Raw genomic sequence first — 23324 nt, 5'->3', positions numbered from 1 at the left:
CCCCCCCCAAAAAGAAAAGTCATCTCCTGACGACTAACAAAATATCTGAGACCAATTAATAAACAAAATACATTAACGGACTAATTACAACAAGATAAATCTGCTTCTGACACATCACTGTCACCTTCGTCTCGTGCTTGTAGCCTCTGTTAACACAACACTGCCTCCTCAATGAAGCTGAACTTGATAGCCACCTATGCTGCTTTCTCTGTTTTCAATTCCTCGGTACCCTGAGCCAAGTGTCGCTGCACTGCCTCCAACTGGATGATTAGCTCCTCCGGAACTCTCTACGCATCCACCAAGACAGCCTCCCGGCCAACAACTACTCCCAGCGCCTCTGGTACACAGAAAGTCCATGTCTGCAACAACTTCAACTCTTCTCAACTGGTCAAACTCCCATGACTGATATCCGCAACGACTGGGGGTCCAGGGGGCAACGCCCTCGACAGGGTCTAGGGGCAGCGCCCTCGCGGGGTCCTAGGAAATGCACGGAACACACCATTTCTGTCATTTTCTGTTGATTCTACACTCTTTCTAGCAACCACTGATGCTTCCCCTTCCCTTTGGCATCATCTGCTACTCATTCCGAACAACTTGATTCTATCGTCGTCTTTTTTCTTTTTTTTTTCTTTTTTTTTCTCTTTGGAGTTTCCTCCGCCCGTTACCCCGCGGAAGAGGCCAACAAAATTATGTCGTAACCAAGCACACCTTTTCCACCAACCTCCGACAAGTAGATAACCACAAGAGGAATCTTGAATCCAACCTCCGCAAATAAGGCAAAAAATTATTCCACGGCAGATCAACAAAAGGGAGAGACAACCCGCATGGAACTCAGAGTGCAGCAGTGAGTTAAAGGACGGAATCGAACACGAGCTTCCGAGCCTGAAAACGACATGAATAACCCACGGAAATAAGACCTCCGGACAGGCTGCCGCGGACAGGTGCCCGCAAAGCACCTCCCGCGGAAGAGGTCCGCAGAACACCTCCTGCAGATAGGTGCCCGCGGGGCACCTCCCACGGAGGAGGTCCGCGGAACACCTCCCGCGGCCAGGTGCCTGTGGGGCACCTCCCGCGGAGGCTTTTTTCTTTCTTTTTTTTTTTTCTTTTTTTGACAAAAATAAAATAAAATACAAAGACAGCACCTCAATTTTGCCTCCAAGCGTCGCCATTCTGCAATGGCGACGGAGTCAGCTGGCCATTCTATGACAGCTACGGAGTCTTCCTGGCACCATATATTTGCAATTTAAATCCGTTGACTACCGGAGGCACCTCTTGCTCGTCCAATGTCTCCAATTTTATCACCCGATTTTCGCCGACCTCCCGAGTCCGGTATGGTCCAACCCATCTTGCCTTAAACCTTTCCTGTTTAATTTCATCCCAACCGTCGTACTTGAGTACCAACTGCTCTGACGAAAACTTGTTGGGTTTGAGATGTTTGTCATGCCAGGCCTTACCTCTAATCTGTGTCACCTCTGTTGCCCACTGTGTCTGCAGTCGTCGCACATCTAAGTTATTTCCTTGCTGTCGGCACCCTTCAACCAATTTTATGGTGTGATGCATTCTTTTCTTCTTGTGTGGTCCGTTCAACATGTACCGGATGATGGAATTTTCCTTTTTTCTGGAGTCTGTATTGTACGTCCTTCCCTTCTTCAGCCGTAACCTCCTTTGCGTCATCTGCTTCTCTGTATTCCTCTACACACTCATTTTCCTCCTTTTTCTCACCTTCGTCGACCCTTAGCATATTACAACTCGGAAAGAGTTCATAGTCTTCTATTTGCCAATGGTAAAAGCCATTCACCGAGTCTAGGTCGTCGTCATTTCAATCCTCCGTCTAGTCTCAATATTCCTTCTTCGTTCGGTTCCATTCTCCTCTTTCCTTCATTGTCATTTCTTTCGTCGTCACTGTCACCTTCACCTTCTAAGTCTGACGATGCTGCCTACTCACCTACCATTTGTGTGTGTAGGTCAATTATGAATCTTTTGCCTCCACGCTCCATTGATAGGGTATTTCGTTTCCAATCATGTTTTACTTTTGCTTGCACCAACCAATCCCATCCCAGAATAGCATCATATCCTTTTCTTTTCAATGGAATGACCACAAAATCCAATAAAAATGGTTGTGTACCAATGGTTACCGATTGCACCTTCAAAGTTCCTAACGGTTTGATCCCGTGCTGGTCCGCCGTGAGCAACTGGAATGTAGGTGGCCACAGCGTCGGCTTTCCCAACTTCTTCCAAGTATCCTCCGGCAACACATTCACGCCGGACCCTCCGTCGACAATTTTGTCTATCAGAACATTTTCCAAAATCCCCATCTCGACGACTGTCGAATGCCGTCCGGATGTGAGTGCCAGCAGCATTGGGTTTGTTGTCATCACTTCCCTACTGTCCCTTCCTGTGTCCTCCGGTGCTTTCGAAAACGGCGTATGATTCAGAATGGTCGTCCGTAACTGGGGCATTGGGAGGTCACTTATCTTGACCGGTATCTCCGTTTGTAAGATTTGTCGTACAATGTTTTGTTCTGCGAAGTTCCTTGCCAAGGTGCCGGTGATATCCTTTAACTGAAATGTCCCTGCCGACGATGCCTTTGCAATTTTCGCCTGCGCTTCTCCCAATTTTCTCTTTTCCTCCGCTTGCCTCCATGTAATTGCCAGAACCTCCTCTACATCCGTGCCGACAGTGATCAAGTTTACTCTAGACTTTGGACACTTGGAATCTTCGTGATCACCGGGTCCGCACCATTTGCATAATAATTTCGTGTTTGTCGTTGTACAATCCCGCGCAAAATGACCCCACAAATTACATGCTCGGCATTGAACGATCGGCCGTCCATTTGCATCATACTGAGTTCGACTGCGGCTCCCATTATTATTGTTATTATTTGTATTGTTGTTATTTTGCCCTCTGCTATTATTCCTGTACCCTCCGGATGTGGCACCTGCGCTATTCGTATTTCTGCTACTACCTGACGGGGAAGCCTCCTGTGTGAAAAACACCTGCGGAGATCCTCTTGTCTTCATGTTAAAGGGGCACTCTTTTGTCGAATGGCCCATGATCTGATAAATGTCACAAAATTGGTTCTTTGGACACGATCCTTTAGTATGCCCGTCGGTCTTACACTCCGTGCACCATAGCTCACTGCCTTTTGGTTCCTTCTACATGTTTTTAAACTCCTTCATCATGCGGATCATGTCCTTCTGTAAGGCGCGGACCTTCTTGCTGCTGCCTTCATCGTCGCTACTATCTTCTCCGGTAGGCTCGTAGTCATCAAAATCAGATGAGCTAGTCTTCTTTTTCTTTGTCTTCTGCTCACTTTCGAGGTCCAATGCTCTGCTATAAGCTTCCACGTATGATGACGGTGGCACAATTTTCATTTTCCTCCGCAACTTCGAGCGTAGGCCTTCCACGAACCATCTTTTCTTAAGTCCATCTGCTGGCTTACTTTCCATTTTATTTATCAAATCTTTTAATTTCCTGGCGTAAACGCGGACGGTTTCGTTCTTCCCCTGCTTGGTATTGAAGATCTCTACTACAATTTCATTATCATCCCGCAATAGTTTAAATTCTGCCAAAAACTCATTTTTAATGTTATCCCAACTGTTTAGCTTTTGTGGATCTATATCAGTGAACCAATCAATTGCTTCGCCTCATAGGGTGGCCGAAAATTGCCTCATCCAGTCGTCTTCATCAGTTATCCCATTTGCCTTCCAGATCATTTCACATATTTTGCAATGTCAAATGGGATCGGTCGTACCATCGCCATTGAACTTTAGCAGTTTTTCCTTTGGTCCCGCCATCACAATTGGTTTCTGTAAATAGGCGTTGCTCGGTCCAGCAACACCGGTGCTCTTCACTCCAACACCAGCAGTCTACACTTCCACACCGATAGTCTGTACACCGCGAGACTGGTCTCCCACACAGGCGATCTGCACTCCCACACCGGCAGACTAGTCTCTCACACCGGAGATCTGCACTCCCACACCAGCAGTCTGCACTCTCACACCGGCAGACTGCTCTCCACACCGGCGGTCTGCACTCCCACACCGGCAGTCTAAACTCCCACACCGACAGTCTGCACTCCCACACCGAAGGTGTCGACAGCTGCGAACCTTGGTGAAGAAGAAGGATCTTCTGAAGTCGTTTCCCGCGGAAGTCTATCCCGGACGAAGAGGTCACTCCACGCTCGTGCTCCCTCGGCATTGCGAGCCATGCGAGTTGATGCTCTTCCGCCTGAATTTTCTTCCCTCGGCGAACACATTCAAGAACTCCTCCCGTACTTCTTCCACCAATTCCACCCGCTACCGAGTCTCCAACAATTCTTCGGTGCTCCGGTTTCCGTCAGCTATCTTCTGAAATCTCCGTCGGCGTTCGGCTTGCTGTGCCAGAATTAAATTCTCTTGCGCAATACGGATTCCATCTTTTCCCTTGACCTTATTTCGATCCTTGTTAAGCTGATTTGGCATTAATCTTCATTCCTCCCACCTTCCAGATACATAAGGCAACGGCGCCAAATGTTTACCGCACTAGTAAAGAAATCAACGCATACAGACAACGGAACATGAACAACAGAATTATATTCGCATATGCCAGACATACATTATGCTTCATAATATCCGTAATAGTAGATAGAAGATGATTTACAATGATCCCAGACGGGATATAAATACTATCCGCCGAACCTTCCCGGAGGAGTCCGTCGACCACAAACATTATGTCCGCTACAAACTATTTACCCGTCGGCTACAAAATACAAAACACCGACGACAATCATTCCGTCGACTACAGAAACACTGCCAGGACCATCCAGTCGGCTGACAGGATCCACATCTTTTGACTTTGTAGCCCAATGGATGCATGAGGTCACTCGTCTACGCATAGTTGGCTTGCGTCCCCTCTGAGTCGCCGGATTTGTTGATCAATTTTTGCCTTCCCGCCAAAATCTCCACATTTGAATTCAACGTAGTAACATTCACAAGTTTTAAATATTCAAATATTCAAAAGGGGCACAAAATACCTTATACTAACCTGATAATATTTCTTCCCTGCGCATTTTAATGTTTTTGCGGGCCCGCAAGTCCCCATCGTCAGATCTCAAAAGATCAACGGTTGGTGCTATCTTGCTATGGGAAGTTGCACGTTGTTTTGCCATAGCAACATAGCGCCTTTTGGCCGCGTGGCTGGTGGGTCCTCCTTTTCCTTGTTTCTCCGACGCCAAGTTTTGCTAGATCCACGGTGGGCACTATGGCGCTATCAGGAAATCTATGTTCCTCGCCGTTAGCGACATAGTGCCCAGACGGAAAGTGATACTGTGGCGACATCAAAAGGAAGGTGGGTCCCAAGTATGCCCCGTCGGATATCAGTGATGAAATGAGGCACACTTTGGCAGTTGGTCAAATTTTTTCATTGGCTAAGATATGACTGTGTAGAATGTGGGTCCTGCTTCACTTGGCGGGCCGCAAACGAGAATTTCTCAGACAAGTTGGCACGTGGCCAGTTTCTTATTGGTTAGTATACTGATAGGTCAGATCCATCTTGCTCGCCGCCAGATCTCGAAAAATCAATGGTGGGTGCTATCTTGCTATGGAAAGCTGCGAAGATATTACCCATAGCGACATAGCGCCTCGGCGACGCGTGGCAAGGTGGGGCCAAGTGTTATGGAACCACAGGGATGGTAACAGTTCGGGTCGAGTCGTATGCCAGGTGTGCTGAGTTGGTTCATGGGCCCAGAAGTTTTAAGGGCAGCGTGCAATAATACGGCGAGTCTTCACGATCATCAGATCGGTCTAGATCCACGGTGGGCGCTATCTCACTATGGGAAATTGCTCAGAGGATACGCATAGCGACATAGCGTGGGTCTGGTGGAGGCAGTAACGGTTAGATGCACTGGCAGTTAATGTGACCGTCACAATTGGAGTTTGAGGAATTGGCGCAGTTAGTAAAGAAAGATTGGTCAAACTTGGGAAGACCTTGTGGGGTAGCAAAGTGAAAAGAGATCGTTGGTCCATGTGGCTCATTCCGGTGCCAAGGTTATGTTGACCTACTGACCACGCTGGTTTGTGAATTGGGAACAGGGGATACCGAGGTTTTTTGCATAATCCGATCTTATGATCGATTCCAACGACCCTGGAGTAAATACGAAACAAAGAGGAACACTCTACCCCCCGATCCAACCTATCTACCTGGTCAAAGCACAGTTATGGAGCCGTTTCTATCTTTTCGAGGCCCTATTTTAGTTAAAAATCAGATTTCATGGTACCAAAACGCTATATTCAGATTGGATTTTCTTCTGGATCCCCATGATTGTTCTCTGTAGGACTTCAATGTAGTGGTTGGGGAGTAACTTCAGTTAGAGGACATCTCAGTTATGCCTGAGCTATAAAGGCAACTTCTAAAAATTTTGAAGGAGTCGACCATTCTCTGTTTTCTCTGTTATTGCTTTGCAAATTCTCAGTGTAAATTCCCCTGTGCCTCTGAACTACATGATTTTCTGTCTTATCTCTTTCAGCCATTGGTATGAAAGTGCAAGAACTCTTTGCCTCTTACCGGTGTTTTGTAGAGATCTATGATTTGCATGACTGTATCTCCTTGGCCTATGAATGATAATATAAGTGAATCTCTCTTTCCTTGTGTCATTCATCTTGGTCTTCTGATTTGCATGTGATTATTAGATTAAAGCAAGTCTGAATGTGAATATCTTTAGTTTCATTCTGGTTCAATAGTGCATATATGGGCAGAGATTTGTCTGAACACTCTATTTTGGTGCATCACCTCTTTAGATTAGATTAGGTAGATTTGCTTTCATGCTCTCCTTCTCCCTTTTCCTCTCCAAGAGTAGTTAGGTGCATCCTGATAGTAAGAGGAAGCCGGCCTTCTCCGGAGACTCAACCTCATAGTTGAAGTCCCACAGCTTGGAGGTTGTTTCCATGTTTCACGAGGTCGTCCTTAGGTAACAACTTCAGTGACAACAGCTATATTTCTCAATCTCTCTAATTTCAAATTTTGTTTGTAGTAGTTTTTTAGGAAATTTCCTTACATGTTTCAAAAACTCTCATGTAATTGCAGTTAATTGCTGATCAGTGTAAGTTATGACATTCTGCCTGCTGCACAGCACGGCGATCCAAATCTGTGAATTAACCAGTCAAACCTGGGGTAGTTAAATAATTATTGCACTTTTCAATTAATCATATGTAAACTGAGATGTTTTGCAGCACAGAGAAAAAAAAAGTTTACTAAGTATTTTGAGCGAATAGCAATTACAAAATTATTACATAAGATCCAAGAGAGCTGATTGGACAGATCAAATTATAAGGGCCCATGCAAGGTATGCATAAATTGCATATTAAAACTGTAACACAGATTAAAAACAGATTCAATCCCTTCATTTCATCCTAAACATATACGGAGTCAACAACAGGTCTCTCTGCCTGCTCACTTAATGTTTGCAAACTACTGGTGATACTGCTGATGTGGCAATGGTTAATTTGGGACATTTTGGCAAACTCTCATTTTGAGTAAGATGCTAGCAGAAGTAACTGAGCTTGTAGTTGTTCTATCTATTCTTGAAGTTCATGCTGCCTTTGTCAGAGGCAATCATGTAAATGCAACTCCTGGATAATAATTCTCTCAGTGATCATTCTCTAAATGTGTAGGTCCACTAACATCCTGGAATTATTACAATAATAGATAAGACGTCTATTATTAGTTAATAGTTATCTTGTAAATATCTTTAGCTTTAGTTTGCTTTCGTTTTTTGCTTTCTCTGGAATAGAATGTTTCTATTCTTTACGATCGTTTCCTAAGGAAACATCGTCTCTTCCTTTTGTATAAATTGACCTTTCGGTCTCTGTTATTAATAAGCAAGTATTTACCAATTACCTTGTAATATGGTATTAGAGCTAAATACTTAAATTTTTTCGGAAAAATTTATAATTTCTTCTTGAAATTATTTGTTTAAATTTTTCCAAAATTATTTCAGCTAATTTCTCCAAAACCCACCTAGGGTTTTTTTGCTTGGAGAAATTCCCGAATTACGGGTCTGCAAATCGCGTGGAAATTGTGGCCATTTTTTGAAGACTCGCGTTTTTGGGGTGAAAATCTGCATGTTTTTGTATCAAATCTTCATGCTCTTAGCCGTCTCAGTCTGTCATCGTGCTTTGGGAAGCAGATTCGACCATTTTTCATCAAGAAATCTGAAGTTTTTTCAAGCTTTTTTCAGCTAGGGCCGTTTTTTTCGAAACCCTAATTTTTGGGGTCGAAAAAATTTTTTGTTTGTAAATTCTTGGAGGGTTTTTCGAGAGCTCAACTGGGTTGTCGTCCGTTTTTTTTGGGTGCCTCGATTTTCGAGCCAGCGGATTCAAAAAACCACAGCAGATTCCTTCTGGGTTTTTCGAGCTCTCTTTTGGGTCATTCTCTGATTCTTCTGGGTCTTCCGTATTTTTGCCTCGAAGAACGTGCCTTCACAATTTTCACAATTTTTCATTGAAAAACGTGCCATGGCATCTCTGACAAATATTATGCTCGAGCATAATTCCAAATTCAATGGTCGCAATTATGGAACCTGGAAGCAGCGCATCATCGCAATCTTCGAATATCGAAACACCGATCAACTTGTTCTGGGTGTTAAGCAGCGTCCGACTTCTCCGGGTCCTGATCAAGATACATGGGATCTGAACAATCGAGAGTCAGTAATGCTTCTCAAACTCTCCGTAGCTGATGACCAGCTTTCTCAGATTCCATTCGGCAAGACAGCGGCCGAAATTTAGACACATCTAAAAGGTCTTCATGAGACTTCCGACAAGAGCAGAGCCTTCTTTCTGAAAAACACTCTGTTTTCTATTGTCATGGATGAGCGCACCTCGCTCCAGGCACACCTGAATCCGAAAATCCGTGATCAGTTACTTGCCATCGGTCGCAAGATGGAGGAAGAGGATATTGTGGTAATCACTCTTCGGAGTTTACCAAATTCCTATGAGCATTTTATCGAGACTCTCAACATCACATCTACTGGTGTTGATCTAAAGTTCACTGATCTCTGCACCCTGCTACTTCAGCAAGATCGGTGGAAACAACAGTTCGGTAGCAGCTCCAGTTCCACCTCCACTGAGCAAGCCTTTGCTGCGAAATCCTTTCAGAAGGATAAGGGCAAGTTTCAGCAACCATCTTAGCAGAAGTCTTCTGCTCCAGCATCCGATGGTACCAAAAAGAAGAACATTCAATGCAACTATCGCCACAAGTATGGTCACATGAAGGTTGCATGTCGGAAACACTTAGCTGCCCAGTCTAAGAAATTAGGTTCGCAACCCAAAGCGAACAGTGTAGAGCACACTGAGCAGGTGGAATCTGCCTTTTATGCCTTCATGGCTAAAAGACCTGCAGATCATGTACAGTCATCTGCCCGGTACATTGATTCAGGTGCCTCTCGACATTTCACTCACCGCAGAGACTGGTTTACTGACTACCAGCCTTATTCAGATTCTGTTATCTTTGGTGGTGGAGAAGAGTACACGGTTGTTGGTAAAGGCAACATTCAAATTCAGTCTGTTGGGAGGAAGCTCATATTCCTTGATGTGTACTACGTTCCAGGGATGGAACTAAATCTACTCTCGGTCAGTCAGTTGCTGCGACATTCTCCACACTTGGCAGTCACCTTCAATTCACATCAATGCACCATCACTGATCGGGCGACTAAGTCTACTATTGCAGTTGGTCTTGAGGATCATGGTCTTTTCAGACTTACCGGTTCTGGTGATTCTCAGGACTTAGCTATGGCTGCTCGGCGATCTTCCATCAGCTCATTTTGGCATCAGCGATATGGGCACTTAAATGTGCATTATCTCTCACAACTTGCTCAAGATGAGCTTGTTCTTGGTTTGCGAGAGATTCAAACCCAACACCTTGGAGTTTGTGACGCATGTCAGGCTGGGAAGCAACATCGCACACCTTTCCCCAGTGGCAATTCTTGGCGAGCTTCTCAAGTACTTCAGCTTGTTCATGCTGATATCTGCGGCCCTATGGCCACTCCTTTTGTTCTTGGGTACAAGTATTTTCTGTTGTTTGTAGATGATTTCAGTAGAAAAATGTGGGTGTATTTCCTTAAAAAGAAATCCGATGCATTTATTGTATTTCAGAAGTTTAAACCCTTAGTTGAAAAAGAGTCTGGGAAATCTATTATTACTCTTAGATCAGACAATGGGGGGGAATTTTGTTCTAATATTTTCTCCAGCTTCTTGGATACACATGGCATCCAACGCCAGTTCACCACACCCCACACGCCACAACAGAACAGTGTAGTTGAACGTCGGAACAGGACAATCACCAAGATTGCTCGTTCCATGCTCGAACACAGACATGTTCCGAAGCGTTTTTGGGCAGAAGCAGTTAACACTGCAGTTTATCTGTTGAACCGGTCACCCACAGTGGCGGTCAAAGGTAAAACTCCGGAAGAGGCCTGGTCAGGTCGCAAGCCCAGAATCAGTCACCTGAAGGTTTTTGGCTCTCTTGCTTTTGTTTGGATCCCTGATGCTTCACGCACCAAGTTGGATGCCAAGAGTCAGAAACTGATGCTTGCTGGATATAGCAGTCTTCACAAAGCCTACCGCCTTATTGATGTTGAGACATCTTGTCTCATATACAGCCGCGATGTAGTCTTTGATGAGCAGTGAGGACCATTCATGCCTGTTTCTCCTGTTCCTGATCCAGCAGACCAGCCTATGCAGGTTCATGATTTGGGAGTTCGGCTTCCATTAGGTCCACCTGATGGGAGGGCTCCAGTAGCTCCTACAGCTCCAGTCCTACCAGTGATACCTGTACAGCCACCTCCGGCTTCTCCTGCAGGATCACCTCGTTTTAAAGATGCTTCACCTGAGTTTGATCCAGATTCTTCTGATCAGGATCCTGCTGATCAAGCATCTCCTAGTACTACTGTTGGTCATTCTCCTCTTCGGCCTAAGTGGTGGGCTAAGACACTTGCTGATCTTCATGATGATGAGCTCATTGATGGGAGAACTACTCGAAAAAAGAGCAAAACTATAGATTCTGTTAACTTTTCTCTTATGGCCAACATTCACAGTGTGTTTGAAACTCAAACATATTCCGAGGCTAAAGGAATTCCAGAGTGGGAACAGGCCATGCAATCTGAACACCAGAGCCTGCTGAAGAACAACACTTGGGTCCTTTCTGATCTTCCCCCAGGGAAGAAACCCATTAGCTGCAAATGGGTCTACAAAATCAAATACAAATCAGATGGTACTTTGGATAAGTACAAAGCTCGTTTAGTGGCAAAGGGTTTTTCTCAGCGTCATGGCATTGATTATGAGGAGACCTTTGCTCCTACTGCAAAGATGAGCACCATCAGATTAGTCTTAGCCATGGCAGCACAGTTTGGCTGGAGGGTCCATCAGATGGACGTAAAGAGTGCTTTCCTGAATGGTGATCTCCATGAAGAGGTCTACATGACGCAGCCTCCTGGTTTCAAGGTTGCTGGTAAAGACCATCAGGTTCTCAGATTGGTAAAAGCTCTCTATGGTTTGAAGCAGGCCCCTCGAGCATGGTACATCAAGATTGATACGTACCTCAGTGATCAAGGCTTCAAGAGGAGTTCTTCAGACTCAAATCTGTACATCAAGACTACTGACAGTGACATCATCCTTCTGGTTATCTATGTGAATGATCTGATCATCACTGGCAGTTCGGCATCTTTGATTCAGGGAATCAAACAACACTTATGCCAGTCTTTTGATATGACTGACCTTGGGCTCATGCATTATTGCTTAGGTGTTGAAGTTTGGCAACAGTCTTCTGGTATATTCATCTCTCAGTCCAAATATGCCAGAGCCTTGTTAGACAAATTCCGAATGCAGGATTGCAAACCTGCATCTACACCTATGGAGAAAGGTCTCAAGTTATCAGCCAAGTCTGATTCTCCTTTCGTTGATGATACTACGTATAGGCAACTAGTAGGCAGCCTCATCTACCTATCTGCTACTAGGCCTGATATCAGCTTCGCAGTCAGCTATATTTCACGTTTTATGACAGCTCCTAAGGCTGATCATTGGATGGCAGCAAAGCGTGTGCTTCGTTATGTGAAGGGCACTTCTGATTATGGACTTCTGTATTCTCGGAGTTCTAACCCTAAACTCAGTGGGTTCACAGATTCAGATTGGGCAGGCTCTGTTGATGATAAAAAGTCAACATCTGGATATGTGTTCAGTTTGGGATCCAGTGCAGTCACATGGACCAGCAAGAAGCAGCAGACAGTTTCTCTCTCTTCTACAGAGGCTGAATATAGAGGGACTGTTAAGGCAGGATGTGAAGCTGTCTGGCTTCGTCGGATGCTTGGGGATATGCAGATGTCACCAGCAGGACCGACTACTCTGTTTGTTGATAACGAAGGCGTTATCAAGTTAGCACGGAATCCAGTCTTCCATGAACGAACCAAGCATGTGGATGTTCATTGTCATTACATACGACAGCTGGTTGAAGACGGGACTATAGATCTGCAGTATGTTCCTACCTCAGATCAGACTGCAGACATTCTCACCAAGCCTCTTGGTCCTGATAAGTTTGTCAAATTCAGAGGACAGCTTGGTGTGTTAGATAGATTAACCATTAAGGGAGGGTATTACAATAATAGATAAGACGTTTATTAGTAGTTAATGGTTATCTTGTAAATATCTTTAGCTTTAGTTTGCTTTCGTTTTTTGCTTTCTCTGGAATAGAATGTTTCTATTCTTTACGATCGTTTCCTAAGGAAACATCGTCTCTTCCTTTTGTATAAATTGACCTTTCGGTCTCTGTTATTAATAAGCAAGTATTTACCAATTACCTTGCAATAGGAATGTGGTATCATGCTCAGGTTCATTTCCATGTGAAAGGGTAAGGGATGCAGGCTGCAAGCTAACAAGTTGGGTTTCCATACTAGGATCTCTTGCCAACCAAAATTATGTGCATGTGCTGATGGAACTCTAAAATTTTGGCAAATTTTAAAGTCCCAAGCAGCATGTCAAAGAAAGAATCATCATTTGAGATTATATGCAAATCCCAAATACCATGCCAAATAGAGAATCTTAGATCTTACCCACACTTATATTCAAACAATATGCTTTAAAACACCAAGAACCTGAGCCAGTTCGAAGGAAGTGTGAGAATGCATTTGTCTGCATTTTAAATTCAATATACTTCTGTTTTTATCACTCCCAATTTCTTTGACATGTGAATCAACCAGAGTGAAATCAAGAAAAGCAAAGGGATTCACAATTGATTTCACACCTTGCCCTGTCATGTGCAAAATTTCTGGGAACAAATATCAGATTTCTATCAGATGGGTTGGACACCTACATGCTATTCAATGTATCTAATTTGTACTCCTACCAAGCACCTACATATTCATATGTTCCCTAACCAATGTTGCAAGATTGGAAGTTAACACTATCTCTCTAAACTGTTGTGAAGAACCTCTGGTTTCAGACTGCGTAAGGGCTAAATTTTAACTGAAGGTGACAGATTTAAGATTGATTGACATAGCAATCATATTTTCAAGCATTGACACTCAGCCATCCAGCTACTGGAAAGATCTCTATCCTAATTAACATATGGGCTTAGCAATATCAATTGAAGCTTAACCAGCATTTAATTCTATTTACAATAGCTGTACTATAGCCAGATGTTGGATAGGAGGCAGCCTGGAAGACTTCAATCTAAAGGTTGATTTATTATGTGAATCACTATACCCGACAACATGACAAGTGAATACACAAGAGTCACAACAGCAATACTGGACGAAGTATACATGCATGCGAGCAAATTTTAAACAATAAAAACTCCAATAAAATAAGTATGGAGGGTCACGATGAAGTGTAATTATTTTTAAGTGGTAACAGTAGATTATTCGGGGATACACAGCAAGACCCTGGAGTTCGCACACAGTAAAATACAGCAAATAGCTTGTAGTAGTGTATGGTATGAGTAATGGTTGAAAAATCCTTCAAGTCCTGACCAAGTTTACTTTCTCATGACAACACAGAGGTGCCGTTGGGAATATGAAAGGTGCAAAACAAAAATGTTGCCAATCATGTTTATTGAAGCCACAATTAAATATCAGACAAAGAAGTCCCGAATTAATTTGGCATCAATAAGAGATAGAATTGCCCAGACCTGAGCATGTAGAAGTAGGTGCTTCAATTGTAATAAGAGTCTATGCAAAGGCGCCAGGAGTAAGAAGAGACACAGATAACAGTGAAGATTTTGTTCATTTAACATATTCAATCTTCAAGAGATATTGCTGCGAAAGTATTCCCTAAGAAATTGACTACATATATTGGCAATAACCACGCAAAAGTAAAAAACATTTGAAAATGATATTTATCAGGAACAGCTTGGGACACCAGTTCAAAGAGAAAGAGGCAACCATCTTGCATGTAAGGCTTTATGAACAGAAATGCTAGGACCTTACGAGGTGAAAGAATGTGAGGTCAAAGCAAGGCACCAACAGATCATTAGCGGAGATTCTGCCTGGCCAACAGACTTGCATCACTTGCATACAAAGACAAAGGATACCAACCAAGGAATCTACTATATCAATTGTGTCATGTGGAATCCACATGGGTATGGAGTTGCTTATTCAAAGCACATCACACACATATATACTCAATTCAATATGTAGCGATCCCAGTCAGAGAACATGAACGCCGACAGTAATATTATTATCATACAGGCCTGATAAAAACAAGATATTGAATCCACCGGTGATGAGTTCCCAGGTCACATTATAATGGATTTGCAGAAGCGGAAATGTTTGTGGTAAAGGTATTCGTGTGCTAAAGAAAAATAACGAGCCAAGGTATAACATATGCGAAGATAAGGAGAAGGGATTTCCTGTTAGATATTAAGAGCAGTGATTATTAATTTGATGACAAAGCCCAATGAAGGAACCATACGATCACAATTCTGGAACAGGATATAAAGAAACCTTTATAAAAACAGTCACCACCTTGCAAACCTAAAAACAAAACAATTGACACTATATATATTCAGAATAAGAGATATAAAAATAGCAGCCATGACAGTCTTTGCAGAGACGTTTGGTATAAAGACCTTGTTGGTTCCCAAAACCGTAAATTGGAAATCCAAGAGCCTGCCACTTCTCTAATAGGACTTCTCAATCAGTTCTGGCCAACGAACGGGAATACTTCTCGATCCCCCTACACTTCAGGCTCCGCTATACCCAGGCGGGTAAACCTTTACCTCAAACGCTACTGTCCGGTTCAAGGCTTTTCTATAGCGAATTTAAACTTTTGGAGTTCTTCGGCTGGCAAGGTCCTCGAATTCAATGAAACTGAAACTGGATGCTGGATAATTATTGAATGTTTTGTATAATGTTTGAATAATAATGAATTTGATGCTTGCAGAAGGAATACATAGATTTTCTGACTTGAATAATAAAAAGACCAATGCCTCTGCTCATTCGGGCAATAGAGTCAACTTCGGTGAACTTTCACGTACAACTTCATAATGTTCAATGCACTTATACTGCCAACAATTTTAATAATCCAGATGCGACAGACCAATTATAATGCAATCTTAAATTAGTCCAGATTGAATTTTAACTCCGCTAAGAAGGAGACAAATTGGACAAAGGTACAGAAACAATTTAATATTTCACAACACCTATGATGATCAAATCTAAAATGTTAATTGACCATGTCCACTTATATGATATCAAAATCATGTACAGAATTCTAAAATATAATTACAAAGGACGATTCGCCTGTAGTTTTAAATCTCCATGTCATTCAAAAATAAACAAAAGACATTTTATTTTATTTTAAAAATAAAATAATGGAATTTACATTACGAAGCCATATTTAGCCCTTATTCCTCCTTACAAAAAAAAATATAAATATAAAAAATGCTTCTTTTGAGAGAATAAAAAGTGTTCCTATTCGGATGATGAATATTGTTCTCTAACTTGTAACTCTATTTATATCTTCCTTATACGAAAGACGTAACTTTTCCAAATGAAGAGTCGTGCCTTTTTAGTTAAATCCTTTTTCTCTTTGAATAATTATCGCTTAATATCTTTGCTGAGGAACTTTTAATAAATTTAATCACCGTGGCTTTTATTTTCCTTCCTTAAATTTGCAATATCAATCCTGTTACGTAAGGCTTCTCTGAGTGGTCCCATTGAAGCATCCTTTACAAGATTTTTTTATGTCAGATCTAGAATAACCATCAGTAATTCTGCAAACAGAACATAATTCTTTATCTGAAAGATTAAACAAGCCATCCTTCTCCAATAAATTCCTTATTATCCATGATCTGGCTTCTGTAGAAGGCAGTGGTATGTATAGACGCTTTGTTAGACGCCTTCTGGCAGCTTCATCAAGCTCCTGTGGCTTGTTTGTTGCCCCAATTAGTAGAAGTTGCTCATTTCCAACATCAAATCCTTCCATCTTTATAAGGAACTGTGTTTTTAATCTTTTGCTCGACTCATGCTTGTTTACCATATGGGTAAATTAGATTAATGCATACAGATAATAGGAACACGAACAGCAGAACTCCTTGGATTATTCGCATATGCCAGAACATTACATTATGTTTTTTTTAAATGATTTACAATGACCCAAGGGGGTGTATAAATACTTTCCACCGAACCTTCCAGAAGAGGTTCGTCGGCTACAAAACAATCCTAATCTACCCGTCAGCCAACATCTCTACCAATGACATGAACCTGTCGGCCCGTCAGCTACAAAATCTTTACCGACAACACCCTGTCGGCTACAGTTCCTACCAATGACATCATCCCCCCCAAAAGAAGAAAGTCGTCTCCGGACGACAATTACAAAATACAATTACAACATATCCAGGACAGATTAACAAAACAAAATACACTAACTGGTCTCCAAAATGTGTTGCATCTGCAACCTCTGTGAACACCATACTGTCTCCTTAATCAAGCTAACCTTGATAGCCACCCGTGCCACTTTCTCTGCTTCCAGCTACTGGGTACCCTAAGTCAGGCATCACTGAACTGCCTTCAACCAGATGATCAACTCCTCCCGAGCTCTCTATGCATCCACCAAGATAGCCTCATGTCCAACACCTACTCCAAGTGCCTCTGGTACACAGACACTCCATGCCTACAGCAGCTTCAGGCCTCATCAACTGGTCACACTTCCCACGATTGATATCCGCAACGACTGGGGGTCCAGGGGGCAATGCCCCCGACGGGTCGAGGGGCAGCGTTGCCTACGGAAACTAGAAAGTCATCTGCGGACAGAATAGTAAGGGCATTCACAGTCACTCCCAACGAACAACTTTATCTCAACAATAAACACTGCCAACAAAACCGTATATCTTCCATAGGTCTTCTCCTTCCCAGAATGACGAATGCTACAACCTACGAGGATATACGTTAACCTGCGCGCAAGTCTTCTACGGAAAAGAACAACCATGCTGCGGCAATACAGAAGTTTTGCAAGAGAATGAGGCCACCCACGAAAGAGGAAAACCAATGGCAGAAGCACAAGGGTATCCACGGAACAACAAACCGCTAGCAACCTGCGGAAGATGGAGCATCCACTACAAAATCATCCGCGGAAGCCAATCGATGCTCGCGGAAAGTCAACAAGTGCCTGCGGGGAAACAATAAGAGGTTGCGGGGAACAACAAGTGCCCGTAGAAAATAAGACACCCGCGGGGGTGTCCGCGGGACCACCCACGGAGCAGCAGTCCGCAGATGAGTCCGCGGGCACACTTTGCCTCACACTTTCTTTCTTTTTTCTCTTTTTTTTTCAATCAATTTTTTTTTGTTGTTTTTTAAATTTAAAAAATACAATACCTTAATTTTGCCTCGAGGCGTCGTCGTTCTGCAACGACAACGATGAGGGAGTCATCTGATCATTCCGCAACGACAACAAGCTCTTCCTTGCATAGTATATCCTCAATTTCGATCCGTTGACTGCCTGAGGCACTTCTTGCCTGTCCAAGGTCCACAATTTTATTGTTTCATTGTCGCCGACCTCCCAGATCCGGTATGGTCCAATCCATGTGACCTTAAACTTTCCTGGTTTGATTTCATTCTGACCGTCGTACTTGAGTACCAACTGCCCCGGCTGAAACCTATTGAGTTTGAGATGCTTGTCATGCCATGCCTTACGTCTGTTCTGTGTCACCTCCGTCACCCGCTATGCCTACGGTCGTCGCGCATATAGATTATTTCCTTGTTGTCGGTACCCTTCAACTAATTTTATGGTGCGATGCATTCTTTTCTTTCTGTGCGGTCCGTTGACCGTGTACTAGATGGTGGGATCTTTATTTTTTCTAGGTTTGGATTGTATGTTCTCCTCAACTTCAGCCGTAACCACCTTTCCTTCTTCCGCTTCCCTGTATTCCTTCGGACATTCATTTTCCTCTATTTTCTCACCTTCATCGACCCTTAACATATTATAATTCGGAAACAATTCGTAGTCTTCTATCTGCCAGTGGAGAAGGCCATTCATCGAGTCTAGGTCGTCGTCATTCGATCCTCCTAGTGTCAATACTCCTTTGTCCGATTCCATTCTCCTCTTTCCTTCGTCGTCACTTTCGCCTTCACCTTCTGAATCTAACGATGCTACTTCCTCACCTACCATTTGTGTGTGTAGGTCAATTATGAATCTTTTGCCTCCGCACTCCATTGATAGGGTATTTCATTTCCAATCATGTTTTACTTTTGCTCGCACCAACCAATTCCGTCCCAGAATAGCATCATATCCTTTTCTTCTCAATGGAATGACCACGAAGTCCAATCAAAATGGATGCGTTCCAATAGTTACCGGTTGTGCCCTCAACGTTCCCAACAGTTTGATACCGTGCTGGTCTACCATGAGCAACTGGAATGTAGGTGGCCACAACATCGGCTTTTCCAACTTCTTCCAGTTATCCTCTAGTAACACATTCACGCCGGCCCCTCCGTCGACAATTGTGTCTGTCAGAACATTTCCCAAAATCCCCATCTCGACGACTGTCGGATGTCTTCCCGTTGTGAGTGCCAGAAGCATTGGGTCTGTTGCCGTCGCTTCCCTGTTGTTCCTTCCTATGTCCTCCATTGCTTTCGAAAACGGTGTATAATTCAAAATGGTCGTCCATAACTGGGGCATTGTGAGGTCACTTATCTTGACCGGTACCTCCATTTGTAAGATCTGTCGTACAATGTTTTGTTCCGTGGAGTTCCTTGCCGAGGTGTCGGTGATATCTTTCAACTAAGATCTCTCCGCCTGGGATGCCTTTTCAATTTCCGCCCGCGCTTCCCCCAATTTCCTCTTTTCTTCCGTCGGGTCCGGCTACACCTTTGCTTGCCTCTGTGTAATTACCAGAACCTCCTCTTCTTCTGTCCCGACAGTGATCAAATTTACACTGGATTTTGGGCACTTGGCATCTTCATGGTCACCAGGTCCGCACCATCTGCATAACAATTTCGGTGTGTTCGCCATTGTACAATCTCGGGCGAAGTGGCCCCACAAATTGCATGCTCGGCATTGAACGATCGACCGTCCGTTTGCATTATACTGGATTCGACTTCAGTTGCCATTATTATTGTTATTGTTCGCATTGTTATTGTTGTTTTGCCCTCTACTATTATTCCTGTACCCACCCGAAGTGGCACCATCAATGTTTGCATTTCCGTTCCCTCCTACCGTGGAAGCTACCCGTGCTAGAAACACCTATTGAGGTCCTTTGGTTTTCATGTTAAAGGGGCATTCCTTTGTCGAATGGCCCACGATCTAACAAATGTCGCAGAATTGGTTCTTTGGACAGGATCCTTTAGTATGACCGTCGGTCTTACACTCCGTGCACCAAAGCTCATTGCCCTTTGTCTCCTTCTGCATATTTTTAAACTCCATCATGCGAATCATGTCTTTCTATAGGGCGCGAACCTTCTTGCTACTGCCTTCATCGTCGCTGCTATCTTCTCCGGAAGGCTCATCGTCATCAAAATCAGATAAGCTAGTCTTCTTCTTCTTCTTTGTCTTCTGTTCACTTTCGAGGTTCAATGCTCTGTTATAAGCTTTTGTGTATGACGACGGCGGCACAATTTTCATTTTCTTCCGCAGCTTTGGGCATAAGCCTTCCATGAACCACCTTTTTTGAAGTCCGTCCGCTGGCTTATTTTCCATTTTGTTTATCAAATCTTTTAATTTCCTGGTGTAGATGCGGACAGTTTCGTTCTTTCCTTGCTTAGTATTAAAGATCTCTGCTACAATTTCATTATCGTCGCGCAACAGTTGAAATTCGGCCAGAAACTCCTTTTTAATGTTATTCCAACTGTCCAGCTTCTACGGATCTGTACTAGTAAACCAATCAATTGCCACGCCCCATAGGGTGGCCGAAAATTGCCTCATCCAGCCGTCTTCATCAGTTATCCCATTTGCCCTCCAAATCGTTTCACATGTTTTGCAATGTCAAATGGGATCGGCTGTACCATCGCCATCGAATTTTGGTAGTTTCTCTTTTGGTCCCGCCATCATGATTGGTTTTTGTAAACAGGTGTTGCTCAGTCCTGCAACACTGGCGCTATTCACTCCCACACCGGCGGTCTGCATTCCCACACTAGCGAACTGTTTTCCCACACCGGCGGTTTGCACTCCCACACTGGCGGTCTGCACTCCCACACCGACAAACTGTTCTCCTACACCAGCGGACTGTACTCCCACACAGGCGATCTGCACTCCCACACCGACGGTCTCAACAGCTGTGAACCTTGGTGAAGAAGGGTCTCCTGAAGTTGTCCCTTGCGGAAGTATATCCTGGACGAAGAGTTCACTCCACGCTCTTACTCCATCGGCACTCCGAGCCGTGCGAGTCGATGCTCTTCTGTCTAGATTCTCTTCCCTCGGCGAACACAAATTCAAAAACTCCTCCCGTGCTTCTTCCACCAATTCCACCCACTACCAAGTTTCCTCCAATAATTCTTCCGTGCTTCAGTTTCCATCGGCAATCTTCTAGAATCTCCTTTGGCGTTCAGCTTGCTGTGCTAGAATTAAATTTTCTTGCGTAGTACGGATTCCATCTTTTCCCTTGACCTTATTTTGATCCTTGTTAAGCTAATTTGGCATTAATCTTCATTCCTCCCACCTTCCAGGTTCATAGGGCAACGGCGCCAAATGTTTACCGTACGGGTAAATTAGATTAATGCATACAGATAATAGGAACACGAATAGCAGAACTCCTTAGATTATTCGCATATTCCAGAACATTACATTATGCATTTTTTAGATGATTTACAATGACCCAATGGGGTGTATAAATACTTTCCGCCGAACCTTCCAGAAGAGGTCCGTCGGCTACAAAACAATCCTAATCTACCCGTCGGCCAAAATCTCTACCGATGACATGAACCCGTCGACCCGTCGGCTATAAAATCTTTACCGACGACAACACCCTGTCGGCTACAGTTTCTACCGACAACAATGCTCTCCCTCTAACTTGCATTGAGAGAGAAGAGAATCTATTTCATCAACAAATATTACTGCAGGTTGTCGACAGCAAGCAACTCCAAGCAATGCCCTCACCAGTTTCTCACCTTCACCTATCCACTTACTCGTCAATGAACTGGCAAAAATATAAAAGAAAGTAGCTTTGGCTTCTCCTGCAATAGCTTTCCCAATCATGGTTTTCCCATTACCAGGGGGACCAAATAAGAGGAGCCCTTTTCCTGGAGAGCGACAACCTTGAAAGACGTCAAGTTGCAATAGAGGCCATATGACCATTTCCGTCACACACTTTTTGGCATGCTTTAGCCCAACAATATCATCCCACCGAACACTAGGATCCTGGTTCATTATCTCATTGCTAACATGCTCTATCAGACGTGTTCCAAGTTACATAGCTTATCAGGGAACTCACCATCAGGACCAACAAGCATTTCTAAACATTTTTTTTGGTTGATTCTTCTAATGCGTTATCACCGTTGGCTGGAGATCGTAATGTAGCAGAAGCCCCACCAACAACGACATTGGAACGTACAGGATGAATAAAGTTGTTCCGCACACCTCTACGAGGGACCCCCAAAGTCTTGGGAACATTAGTCCGCAAAGAGACTCCGTTGCAATTATTGGGATTTCCTGGATTGGCAGTTGCTGAAAAAGAACCATTTGGAGAAGAAGCAACTCGTTTTTGCATGTTATCCATAGCCTGATGATTTGCAGCCTTCAACAAGTCAAATACTCCTTTGTGTGAACCGATATGGAAGTGTAGACAAATACACGTGGATGTATGTTTGAGAAATATGCTTGCCGTCTTCATACTTTACACAATTATTTTATCGATGCGTCTTATTCTTGACATCGAGGCTCCCCCTCATACTTCACTAGTGGAATCCAATCTGAAGCTTATGATGGGTGATTTAAATATATTAATCATATGGTATAGTCAATATTTGTTGTAAATAACACTAAGATTTGTTATCTTCTGTAGTTGTAGGCATATTTGATTTCTCCAGTGCTTTTATGCATTAATTTCATGATCTAAATCAATAAACTCTCTTTGATGTGTTTTTCATGACATAAATGACAATATTTTTTCAAGTCTCCAACATTATGTTTCAAATAGAGGCAAAATTTTTGGGCTCCATCAAACCTGACGCAGATTAATGGCAGCACATTGATTCACCAAAGCTCGATTAGGGATTAGATACTATCCAACCAGCTCTAACTATGAAGTGGAAGACTAAGGTTTATCAAAATCATTACATATGAATAGCCTTAAAAAAAAAGGCCCGACAATCCTATTTTGGCCATATTTAAAAAACTCATAAACATTAAGGGGTAATCGGTGTGTTTATTAAAGAGTATAAACTGAAGAGATGTTTCTTTCCCCAATAGACACATCATTTGCTTGGAAGGAAAAGATATAAAAGGAGGACATATTATTTGCAAAAGGAACATCATGGTAATATCCGAACATCCATATTCTCTTAGGAGAATTATTTTATATTTTATTATTGTATGGAGAAATAAGGGGTTCATTATGATTTTGTAATAAAAATTCTATTATTTTATTTTTATAATAAAATAAAATGTTCTTTGTTTATTATTAAAGGTGTGGAGATTTAAACTACAGGCGAATCGTCCTTTGTAATTATTTTTTGGAATTTCTATTTACAAATTAAATATCGGATAAGTGGACAAGATCATTTAGCATTTAAATTTGATCATCATAGATACTGTGAAATATTTGATTGTTTCCATATCTGTGTCTAGTTTGTCTCCCAAAGGAGTTAAAATTCAATTCGGACTAATTGAAGATAGCATAATAATTGATCTATTGCATCTTGATTATTTAATTGG

At 43.0% G+C, this 23324-nt stretch overlaps 1 protein-coding gene and 1 pseudogene across 2 annotated transcripts in view; both read right to left on the bottom strand.

Annotated features, from left to right (window-relative positions):
* LOC149556917 (tail-anchored protein insertion receptor WRB-like protein) overlaps nucleotides 1-23324 on the bottom strand; it is a 142022-nt gene that overhangs the window by 55656 nt on the left and 63042 nt on the right. The window lies entirely within an intron of this gene.
* Nucleotides 850-22281, bottom strand: LOC149556918 (uncharacterized; annotated as a pseudogene).

Source organism: Cupressus sempervirens, chromosome 5 (assembly GCF_028749045.1).
Source record: "Cupressus sempervirens isolate cs-2001-9-10 chromosome 5, ASM2874904v1, whole genome shotgun sequence".
Taxonomy (NCBI): Eukaryota; Viridiplantae; Streptophyta; class Pinopsida; order Cupressales; family Cupressaceae; genus Cupressus; species Cupressus sempervirens.
This window is presented reverse-complemented; position numbering and strand designations above follow the sequence as displayed.